Raw genomic sequence first — 12,468 nt, 5'->3', positions numbered from 1 at the left:
TCAGTCCTCAAGCCCTCTTACAATCCTGAACCCACCATGAGCATAAGGCCCTATTTTCCTACATTGTGCCCCCTCCACCATCCAACTTACCTGAACAGAAATGCTGATGCAGAGAGAGACTGTGATGATTCACACTGTTGCTGTTGTGGGGCTCAGTGTTAACTCCGACCTCAGCTCAGAGGTCAGGAGAGTGCAAAACATTTTCCCAGTAGCCATCACTTCCAACAGTGCTGCTCTTCATTTTGGCTGGAGCACTTTTGTTTCCCTGCACTGTGCACTACACGGCAGTACTCAGGCACACACTGGACAGATTGACTCTTAGAAGGAACTGGAGATACTGTTTAAGGAAGCCCATACAAGAGAACATGGGAGACTTGAAATTATTGTAGTAGAAGCAGAGAACGAAGTGGACGCAAATCTATAGAGAACCAGGGTCCATTAGTTCTGTGCTCACAGAACTCTTTATGCAGATTCGCTGATTCCAGAGCATGTGATATCACCACAGAATCATGGCATGGTTTGGATTGGAAGGGACCTTAACGCTCCTCCAGCTCCAACCCCTGCCACGGGCAGGGACCCCTTCCACTGGAGCAGCTTGCTCCAAGCCCCTGTTTCCAACCTGGCCTTGAGCACTGCCGGGGATGGGGCAGCCACAGTGCCAGTGCCTCACCATGCTCAAAGTAAGGAACTTCTGCCTAAGAGCTCATCTCAACCTCCCTTTTCCTTTCTCAGTTTAACATTACCAGTCTCTCACTGTGTATGCAGTGACCCACTAAAGCAAGAAAATCCTCATCTCATGGAGGATCACAGTTAAGCAACCACTCATGTAGTAAGACTTTTCTCTTTAAATCTAGTTCAGACCACTGCTAAAAGAGAAAGACCTATGACCTCTGTACAATGCACATCTCAGAGTACAGCGGTCCACCTGGAATTAGGCATTCTTCTGGCACGGAAACTGTGCCTATAGGGCAACACCTACACCAAAAGCCAGGAATGGTGTGTGTTTGGTCTACATGGGAATAGAAGAAAAGCAAGTGCTTTTTCCTAGGGATTATCCCAGCTGTCTGGCTTGCTTATATCAGCCTGCTGCTGTGAACTACCAAGGTACAAGAAGAAGGTACAAGAAAAGGATTTCTTCAAGACAGAAATAAGTGCTCATGATAAAGATTAAGTACAAATGCAATATATCATTGATCACTGTGTCTAAATGAGGTTTTGTGACCACAGTTTTAAGGAAAAATGAGGCAGCTCTTGCCAAGAAATCAATTGTAGAGATGCTAAACACAAGGGTGCACTAACTTTTTAGTAAAGGGAAAAAAAGCAAAGCATGTCTTTTTATATCTCTGGTTTGATGCTCTTTGCTGCACTCACAATGGGCTATAATGTGCTTTCTGATTTTCCAGCATGAAGTCCTAATCTGATGATATTCTAATGAAGCAAGACAAATGCCCAACACAAGAATAGCCTGGCAGTTCTGCAGTAAAATATGAAGCTAAAGCCAGAACCTCAGGTAAAAGTTTTACAGGCTGAACTTTCAGAAACTCTGATGGCTGGCTGTGTAAATAAAGACATCACCTTTGGCCCATGGCTGCTGTCATGCATGAAAAGCAGTTTTCTGTTAGAAAAAATAAAGCACTCTGCATAGAATCACAGAATCCCAGACTGGTTTGGGTTGGAAAGGACCTTAAGATCATCCAGTTCCAATCCCTGCCACGGGCAGGGACACCTTCCACTAGAGCAGCTTGCTCCAAGCCCCGTCCAACCTGGCCTTGAACACTGCCAGGGAAGGAGCATTTCCCACTGGGATGCAGCATTTACTCCCGGCAAATTGGGAAGGTAATATTAGCATTTGCATCAAGCATTTTGTGCTGCCATTTCCTGAAGGATATTTCAGGCAATTTTAAATGCACATCACTTCCAAAAAACAGTTGAGCACTGGAGCCAGTTATCTTTTGACTGGAAATAAATTTAAGGTTTGCCAGCTAGTTATAATAAAACATGAAGATGTGCCTGCTTTAGGTTTAGAAAGAAGCATAGCCGTGTGGTAAATAAGAAGCATTATTACCTTCAAGCTACTCTGCCTTCTTGCTCTACACCTTCATGTAGTACCTTCCACACATCCTTCGCTTCCCCAGAGGATTAAGGACAAGGCTCTCCCTACGGCTGCCCTCTTCTGGATGGAATCAAACAAGTTCCATGATTTCCACACAGATAAAATGCTGTGTCTACTTTTCAACAGAGGACGATCTAAATTCTTTCCTTATGTCTGTGTAATCACAAAGGTTACACTATGCCAGAATGAGAACTACGAAATTCTAAGCGGCTGCTTCACAGTTCCCTACATAGTTAGCCAATATTTTTTTTTACAGTTTTTAAACAACATTTTTTTTTTCCCTGGCATCTTAAAAAATTTTTGCTTTTCCATTTCTTTCCTATATTTATCAGTGCTTATAGACCACACTGCTGTTTCCCTGTAAAGTACTTAATTCTCCTCCCCATACATAATAGGAAACATTTCCATACCTCTTTGTTGCTTAAGGTAAGCATGTTAAACACTGAATATTATGTCTGGAAAGGTTCTTATATAATCTTTTCCTCTGCCCAAGTCAGGGTCAAATATTTCTTTGCTACTGTAGATCAGCGTTTGGCTGACCCTTGTTACAGCCAGCTGATAACAGGAACTGCACAGTTCCTGCAGGGAACCCAGTCCACTGCTTCACCAGTTAACTATTAGTGTTCCTGCAGGTTCGTTTATAGACTCCTCACACAAGTAAATGCCTCCACAGATGATTTTCAAAAGGACCCATTCATCAGGGAACGTGAAGTTTCTTTCTGTGAGCTCTCATCTTTAAAGGACAGCAAGGATTAAGATGCAAAGTAGAAAGGCTGAGGACAAAACATCCCTTAAAGAGGGTTTCAGTTCTTGACAGTGGAACCAGGAAGTTGGAGGTTTTCCTCAGTATTCTGTATGCACAGTCATACCAGTGCACACTTTGAAACTTTCACTGCACATCTGTGCATCACTGCATGGTCTAGGCACCACGCCAGAGGCTGAATTCCTGCGAGTCCGTGCAGCTCCCACACGTTTACAGCACTAGGACCCAGAGGGAGCTTCATTTCTGTGAGTCAGTGCAGCTAGCTGAGCCCTGTGAGCAGTGAATGAGGCTGGAAAGGCAGAGGGAATGTGAATGGCTCTTCTGGCTTGGGAAAGTGTCCACAGACTGGGGTGCTACGGACAACAAACCAGCTCGGACAACCCTCCGGATTCCGGGTACTGCCGGCGTCCAGTGCCACTGCTCTGAGGTGAGTGCCCCACAAGAGCCAGTGTTCAAAAAGCAGGACACGGCTGTTGCACCAGTTGTGGAAGTTTGGGATCTTCAAAATTAGCCAATGTGGGTTTGCTGTACAGTGATTTTTACTCTCTTGAGGAGAACAGAGCAGATGGCTTTGAAATACGGAGTGCTCATTTCTTAAAAATAGCATTTACAAGGAAAGCATGGTCTAGGGAAACTGAAAATTGCATCTGCTAAAGCAGGTTAAACAGCACATATATCTGGAAGGTGTTCATAAAGCATTTGTGTTTAAGCTTAAAGCTCAAAAACCATCTCTAGTAAGAACAGCTTAATCTTAGAGAAATGTAATATTACTCTTACTCTTTTTATCCAGGTATATGAGAATTTCTTTTTATTTGTATCATACAGCAGTCACACCTATATGAAAATTCTTTACTTTGTTCTGAATATTAAAGCTTACTTAACACTTTATTTCTTTTTCCTATAGCATAATTCTAATCTAGATAAGAACTCCTTTCTTTCTTTGCTAATATAAATAGGAATTCTGGTAAATCAAAGCATGACTGGGCCAAGGCAGAAACCTTTAGCTATAGGCAGAGTAGTAGATCACTAGAGACTGTATCCTCTAGGATGTCCACTTGGAAAAGCTTACAAACTCTCTGCTGCCTGCCAGTGATGAAACTGATAATGTTTATTGGTTTATGCCAGGTTGTAACACTGTTTTATCTGATGCACCAGGCAGAAACAAAAATGAGGACCCCAGTCAGGGAGATGGAATTTGTGTACTGAGAACAAAAAGTGTTTGTGCTGCAGTTGCTTTCTTCACTTTAAATTCTCCTTATATGCTCAAGAAGTTTTGGAAAAACAGCAAAGTGAGCCTGCTTGTCAGGCTGGTTTTTCCAAGTTGTCACAACTTCGAAGCTGCACTGTAACTGTTAGACAGATAATTTATGGGTGTTTTCATGCATTAGAGTATCACAATAAAGTCTTTTTTTTAAAGGCTTTGTTTTTTTTTTTTTTTGCTAAGACAAAGTAAAATGTGACAATTACCTGCAAAAAGAGAAAGGAGCAGCTAAGTTGCCTGTACTTTCATACTCTGCAGCTCTGGGCTGTTTCAGATATTATGGAAACCAGGCTTTTTCAAATTACCCTGACAACTACCATTACAGACATTCATCTGAAACTCAGGTTACAATATTTTCTGCCCTTCCACAAAGAGGTTACAGTGACAGAATGAAGAACCATATTAACTGCAGTGTTCACTGGAGAGTTGTAAGTAAGATTTGGCCTTTAAATATATTAGTAATTATAGATATGAATCATTTTCTAACAAATCTCAGCAAGGACTGGAGAGGAGCCGTCCTGATGAATCTGTGCAGTGGAGTAATCGTGATTTCACATCTTTACCAATCCCAGCCACTTACCCTAAAGGGATCTGTCAGTCTCACAATAAGGTAGTAAAGAGAGTAACTGTGGTTTTCTTTTTCTCATCCGCCTAGCTAAGCAGTGTCCATTTTCTCCATCAAAAGCTTAAACTGTCTTTTCAGATGTCTTCACTTAAGTTCGGTAGAGAATTACAATGAGCACAAAGGCTCATTCTAACCCATACCCTAAGTAAACAGTTGTCACATAGAAGAACCAAGCAGTCTATTTAATCACCGTAAGATGTTAATTTAAAAGATCAGGTTAGAAAAATACCTAAAATAGGTATTCAGGTTAGCATTTGCAAATGTAAAATGTGTTTCTTTAATGGGATACTTAGAACAAGGCTCAGATAGAACACATTTAAAAACTAGATTATTTCAATCAATAGAACAAGTCCCATAAATTCCCCTACTGCTCCATGGCTTTGGCCATCTAAAAATGTTCCTTTAAATGCAAGTTCTATCAATTAGTTTTGTGATTCCTTAAGAAATGCTTTTAGGATTAACAGAGTATTGAATACATATTAATTAGCATTAATTGAATTACATTAAAAGCATGTGGAAAAAATACTGCTCATTTTAAGAAGTTAACATAATTCTGCCTTTTTCTTAGTCTATATTCTAAGAGCAAAATCTGCTGATAAAAAATAAAGGGGTAATAAAATGAATGCTTTCATTCCCAAAGATTCAATATTCTAAGCCTGGAAGTCAATCCTGGATTGTTGGGTTTAGAAATATTTGTCTCTCCTTCAAATCTGAGCCCAGCTAAAGCCAGTGAAACTCAAACTGGCCACAGCAACAATGACATCTGCTGGCAAATGCCCTCTGTTGAATAGAAGTTTCAAGGGCTTATTCAGAAAGTGACCACAAACTAAAACATTAGATCAGCTGAGATACACTTAAGAGAAATGCAAGATCACACCTCTGCCCAAGAAACATGCCTCATGGTAAAGAAAGTGAAAGGCACGTGTAGCAATGCTGATCCAGCTGCATTGCTCACACAGCAAGGAGAAAACTCTTCCTGTGCTGGGTTTGACTTGACCCCGGTCAGAGAGGCCGATGTGTTTAAGAGCATTTCTATGACAGAAGCTCTGGGATACATGTCCTATGGGATGCATGTGGCTTGTTCTCCTGACACAATGCCCTTTGTGCAGCTCTGCCAAATTCATGGAATATTTGCCTGTGCATGTGTTATTTACACCCAAAATGAACATGGCCAAGCAAAGCAAAATCATTTTTGTTGTTGCCAAGAGACTGTAGTAACTTCATGTGGGTTATGTGCACTCTTATCTGCCTGGTTCCACTAGTCTAAAGCTATGGAACTTGGTGGAAAGAAAATCTCACACTGCTGACATAAACCTATACTGTCCCCAAATCCTGAATACTAAGTTCCAGTCATCATTTAGAATCATAGAATCATAGAATCGTTAGGGTTGGAAAGGACCTTAAGATCATCTAGTTCCAACCCCCTTGCCGTGGGCAGGGACACCTTACGCTAAATCATATCACCCAAGGCCTCATCCAACCTGGCCTTGAACACTGCCAGGGATGGAGCATTCACAACCTCCCTGGGCAAACTATTCCACCTTTCCTGTTAGGGTGCCTCACCACCCTAACAGGAAAGAATTTCCTTCTTATATCCAACCTAAACTGCCCCTGTTTAAGTTTTAACCCATTACCCCTTGTCCTATCACTACAGTTCCTAATGAAGAGTCCCTCTCCAGTATCCCTATAGGCCCCCTTCAGATACTGGAAGGCTGCTATGAAGTCTCCACGCAGCCTTCTCTTCTCCAGGCTGAACAGCCCCAACTTCCTCAGCCCGTCTTCATACGGGAGGTGCTCCAGTCCCCTGATCATCTTCGTGGCCCTTCTCTGGACTTGTTCCATCAGTTCCATGTCCTTTTTATGTTGAGGACACCAGAACTGCACACAATACTCCAGGTGAGGTCTCACAAGAGCAGAGTAGAGGGGCAGGATCACCTCCTTCGACCTGCTGGTCACGCTCCTTTTGATGCAGCCCAGGATATGGCTGGCTTTCTGGGCTGCAAGCGCACACTGCCAGCTCATGTTCATTTTCTCATCAACCAACAGCCCCAAGTCCTTCTCCACAGGGCTGCTCTGAATCTCTTCTCTGCCCAACCTGTAGCTGTGCCTGGGATTGCTCCGACCCAGGTGTAGGACCTTGCACTTGGCATGGTTAAACCTCATGAGGTTGGCATCAGCCCACCTCACAAGCATGTCGAGGTCCCTCTGGATGGCATTCCTTCCCTTCAGGGTATCAACCGAACCACACAGCTTGGTGTCATCGGCAAACGTGCTGAGGGCGCACTCAATCCCACTGTCCATGTCAGCGACAAAGATGTTGAACAAGACCGGTCCCAACACCGATCCCTGAGGGACGCCACTCGTTACTGGTCTCCAGCCGGACATTGAGCCATTGACCACAGCTCTTTGTGTGTGGCCATCCAGCCAGTTCTTTATCCACCGAGTGGTCCATCCATCAAATTGATGTCGCTCCAATTTAGAGCCAAGGATGTCATGTGGGACAGTGTCGAACGCTTTGCACAAGTCCAGGTAGATGACATTAACTGCTCTACCCCTCTCCATCAGTTCTGTAGCCCCATCAGAGAAGGCCGCCAAATTGGTCAGGCAGGATTTCCCCTTAGTGAAGCCATGCTGGCTGTCACCAAGCACCTTGTTGTTTTTCATGTGCCTTAGCATGCCATCCAGGAGAATCTGCTCCAAGATTTTGCCAGGCCCAGAGGTGAGACTGACTGGTCTGTAATTCCCCGGGCCATCCATTTTCCCCTTCTTGAAAATGGGGGTTATATTTCCCTTTTTCCAGTCATCGGGAACTTCACCTGACTGCCGTGATTTCTCAAATATGATGGCCAGGGGCTTTGCAAGTTCGTTTGCCAGCTCCTTTAAGACCCGCGGATGGATCTCATCAGGACCCATGGACTTGTGCATGTTCAGATTTTTAAGATGGTCTCAAACCAGTTCCTCTCCTACAGTGGGCGCAAGGTCTTCATTCTCACAGTCCCTGCATCTGCCTTCCAAGACTTGGGTGGTTTGGTCAGAGCCTTTGCCAGTGAAGACCGAGGCAAAGAAGTCATTCAGAACCTCAGCCTTCTCCAAATCCTGTGTAGCCAGTTCTCCGGAGAGCTTCCTGAGGGGGCCTACATTCTCCCTAGTCTGCTTTTATTTGCTATGTACCTGTAGAATCCCTTCCTGTTATCTTTAATACCTCTAGCTAAGTTTAATTCTAACTGGGCCTTAGATTTCCTAACCTGGTCCCTAGCTTCCCGGACAACATCCCTGTACTCTTTCACTTATTATAAGCCTGTTTTTTCAATTGAATTTTCCTCAGGAGCTCCTTATCCATCCAAGGAGGTCTCCTGGCCCTCCTGCTGCACTTCCTGCTGCACCTCAGAAAGTGAAACATGTAAGGGTGAGAATGATGACAGACTGGAAAATTTTCCATATTTAGAGAAACTATAGAGCTTATGATTTCTACATTGCATTAGATGTGTTTTTCAGCCTTTAGCATTGCATAAAGAAACACTCCAATGACACAGAACTTCCTCTGTGTACAAGTAGGATTCTCCATCCACAGATCTTGCTTCTGTGAGATAATTAAGTGCTTGCAAACAAGTTATGATGTACTGGAACATCAACACCTGCCACTTGGAAACAATTACTGGGACACATGCAGAAGGATGAAATCCAATTTAATGGATACACAAAGGAAGCCGTAAGATGCTGACTGCATTGGCAGAGCTGGTAAGTCACTGAGGATGCAGAGTTGGCTACAGCAGTTCACTAGGCAGCACATCTCTGAATGCATTAGCCCCAAGTGAAGCACACCCATGTACACCACACTGCCCAGTGCTCTCATGTATTTAGAAATGAGAGACAGAAAGAAGAATGCAGTACTTGACTACCTTCAGGCATAATCTCTGTGTGACTATATTCACGTGGAAGACATTTAGATTGTACCACTACTGCACAGCAAGAGAAAATATGCAAAGTGCTGATTGGTATTTTGAGCCTTGCATACAGCTATTAAGATGCAAATTGCTGTTTGCCTGTAGAAATCATACATATATATGTACAAGACTTGTCTGGCATATTATTTAAATTCAAAATGAAAATAACTGCATGGGGGAGTTTGAAATAACATGCTCAATGGCTTTACTGCCAGCTTCTGGAGCTTCACTTGAATTTCCTGTGCCATTTTCCAATGAATGAAACAACAGCATTTATTTCCCAGTAAAGAGCCTTTCTTCTTTTTCACCTAAGCTCTTGTGTTCACAACAATGCTTTGAGATTTTATGGCACAGTAGCTGCCATTATCAGAGAACAAAAATCAAGATTGATCAGACACACGTTTTCTGTTGCTGGGATCAGTTTTATCACATTACTATGGCTTCCACATTACCTAGAGATATTCCCTGGAAGAAACTGTGAGATGGTGACAACAGAGAGCAAAAATAATAGAATCATATAATGGTATGGGCTGGAAAGGAGCTTAAGATCATCCAGTTCCAACCCCCACTTCCACTAGAGCAGCTTGCTCCAAGCCCCTGTGTCCAACCTTCAGCACTGCCAGGGACGGGGCAGCCATAGCTTCTCTAGGCAACCTGTGCCAGCGCCTCAGCACCTTCCCACAAGGAAAGAACTTCCTTGTATCTAACCTGAACTTTCTCTGTTTCAGTTTGAACCCATCACCCCTTGTCCTATCGCTACAGTCGTTGATGAAAAATCCTGAGGAATTGCCTGTCCTGAACTTTACAGCCCAAACCCTAACACAGTCTCCCCTCAGGGTGACAGTCCCTACAGATGTTCTCTGGACACATATCTGATCGCTGTCAGAAATCAAACCTGCAGAAGCGAGGCCACTCTGTGCAGTTCAAGACATTTTTTGTTCAGAGATTTTCCAAAACTGAATATTGAACCCAGACCACTAAAACTGATTTCAAAACCAACTTTCCCTAATTGATGTTCCTGGCTCCAAAATCAAATTTCCTGTTCCCACAGGGTCCATAACAATGTGCTAATAAAAGATCAGATTCTGCTCCCATTGACTTGCTATGTATCAAAACTCTCATTGATTTCAGTGGAAAAAGATCCAAGCACAAAGACTGAAAAAGTCAAACAGAAGGTTAAGAGTTTGACTTTGTTTTGGGCCTTGGTTTACATATTATTGCCAAAATCATAATGACCATTTCTGTGACGCAAATACGAGGATCTTTCCAGGAATAAAATCAATGCAATGAATGAATAATCGATTAACTGAATCTGTTCCTTACACTATGTCATTTAGTTTGGAGTGCCCTATTTGTGAGAAATAGTGCTGCCTTAAAAAGTATGTGACAAAAACTGATTTAGCTCAGTTAGTTGTTAACTGCTCTGAAAAGTAATAAAAGGTTAGATTCTTTCTAGCAGTTCTGACCCACAATGAGGAAATTAGCCCAGTATAAGTACAGCTGGTAAGCAGATTATTTTTTTGACAACTTTCTATATATGCTAAGTATGGCTTTGCTAGTCTAAAAATTACTATTTTGAATCATTCCTATTCTGGATAGTTTCATATTTTGCCCTCTGTACTGTGTAGGTATAAAGGTGACAAATTTTTTTGTGGTCTGGTTCACTTATTTACTTCGGTGAAGCACTTTGGTTTGTTCTTTACACAACCATATGTGATCCAGGCTTTTAAAAGGAAACTCTTCAGAAATTTTGGGGATGGAAATTCACCAAACACCTCATTGCTATGTGTTCTTTGATTACAATACATTTAACAGCTCTGGCTCACACAATATGTGGGGGTTTTCTTCTGCTTTGAAACATATCTTTCACTTTTTTTGTTTGAAGCCTTTATGTGCTGGATGACTCAGGTATGGAAAAAGACCTGTGCTTGTGCACAGAGCCATTTGCCCTGTGGTGAATGACACAGCCTGCATTTTCTGAAATGCATCATTTCCTGCCCATTATTTCACGATCCCTTTTTGATGCTCTATGTATGAGCTCCAGAGCAGCATTTACGGTGCGTGTATTAGCACAGCCATCCAAATTGCTCATTTCAACTATTCATTGCTTAACACATTGCAAGAACAGCTCGAATTCTGATGAACTTAACTATAAATTCAGCCCCACTTAGGAGCTGTACTTTCACTAATCATCAAAATAATCATACTGTGGCCTTTAAGGAGGGTCAGCAGGTCACATCAGCTGCTTGAGTCAGTAGGCAAGAATGAACTGTCACACTGTGCATGGATGTCTGGTCACTGCAGGTGTGCATATTCCTAACTTTCTGGTGCTTTCATATTTCAGACTGAAAAATAACACTTTTACACAGCAGCCTTTGAACAATTTTCCCTCATTAAGAATGGGCAAGGAGGCATAGAATAGCCATCTCTGAAAATGTACAAGTTTTTCACCTTATTTAGATGTATGAAGTGCATTTTCTAACTGCAGCTGATGGACTGTGACACTGCTCAGTCTGCAGACAGCTGCTCCTCAGACAGTTGTGACTTCAGGGTTTTAAGCTTGAAATGGGAGACCTGAGATGAGCTCTTAGGCAGAAGTTCTTTACTTTGAGCGTGGTGAAGCTCCAGCACAGGGTGCCCAGAGAAGCCATGGCTGCCCCATCCCTGGCAGTGTTCAAGACCAGGTTGGACACAGGGGCTTGGAGCTGCTCTAGTGGAAGGTGTCCCTGCCCGTAGCAGGGGGTTGGAACTGGATGAGCTTTAAGGTCCCTTCCGACAGGAACCACTCTGTGATTCTACGATATGACTCATAGGACAACTTGCTTCAGGGCAGAATGTTCTACAAAAGATAGGGCATTTTTTTGTTTCAAAAGCAGCTACCAATTCCCAGTTTCACTGTACTTGTGTGTCACATTAAGAACCCACTTAGCAGATTCTGAAGCATCTGAAAATCAGTATAGAATTAGGGAGCTCAAGAGCTTTGGAAATTTTATTCCAGGAACTGAAAATTGTGCATTTAAAAACTGAGATACCCACAGGTAATGTGTTCTACCAGGCACTTACAAAGTGCTAAGTTACACTGCACTCCTTATCAGCTTCCTTTTACATTTCTGGAAGCCCCTAGGAAACAAACTATACCTGCTGCTTTTGTGTTTAAATTTGTGCCCCTTTGTTTCTAAGGTTTTAGTAAGTTAGAAATATTCAAAAGAAATGCTTTCTAATAATTCACATTTAGTAGAGTTTCATACTCCATTCAAATTTTACTGCTGTTTGTCTCAAGGAATCAAGCACAAACCTATGAGACAAACACACATGCATGTAACCTTAGGGGATTTAAACGTTTTGAATTACATTTACACATTCCTTCTTTTGAACTAAGCATGCAAGTGGATATAGGGCTTGTTGCATTTACTTTGTATAGCTACAGTCCATTAAATTTGAGTGATTTTTGGATTCTTTAGAAAGGCAATGGATTTCAAAGCGACCACTGACTTTATTCTGGTTTGTATCAAGCTTCTATAGCTTTGTTTGGTTATAACTTCAGTAACCCAAGAATTGTGTTTCAGAAGTTACAGCTTTCTATCCTCATTAAGAAAATCATTTAAGTCTTTTATGGTCAATGGATACAAGCTCCTTAGGTACCAGTAAGAGAAGAGGATATTCTGCATCCAAAGTTAATAACCTAGAGGATATCTGAAGTTTTCCACGATTTTCTCTCTTTTTTGTGTGTGCTAGCTCTTTATGAACACAAGTAGAATTATG

General features: G+C 42.3%; 1 protein-coding gene and 1 long non-coding RNA gene across 2 annotated transcripts in view; one reads left to right on the top strand and one right to left on the bottom strand.

The window, feature by feature from the left end:
• The window catches only part of LOC133270091 (uncharacterized), a 90,290-nt gene that overhangs the window by 25,299 nt on the left and 52,523 nt on the right, over window positions 1-12,468 (bottom strand). The gene's annotated exons all lie outside the window — the stretch shown is intronic.
• Window positions 2,404-12,468, top strand: part of NGF (nerve growth factor) — a 35,481-nt gene continuing 25,416 nt past the window's right edge. Inside the window, exon 1 of the mRNA XM_061454971.1 lies at window positions 2,404-3,303. The gene's annotated coding sequence lies outside the window, so the exon portion shown is untranslated. The remainder of the gene's footprint in view (window positions 3,304-12,468) is intronic.

Source organism: Pezoporus flaviventris, unplaced genomic scaffold (assembly GCF_033815535.1).
Source record: "Pezoporus flaviventris isolate CSIRO_AGI_PZ_B2104156 unplaced genomic scaffold, CSIRO_AGI_Pfla_v1 ptg000017l, whole genome shotgun sequence".
NCBI classification, from domain to species: Eukaryota; Metazoa; Chordata; class Aves; order Psittaciformes; family Psittacidae; genus Pezoporus; species Pezoporus flaviventris.
This window is presented reverse-complemented; position numbering and strand designations above follow the sequence as displayed.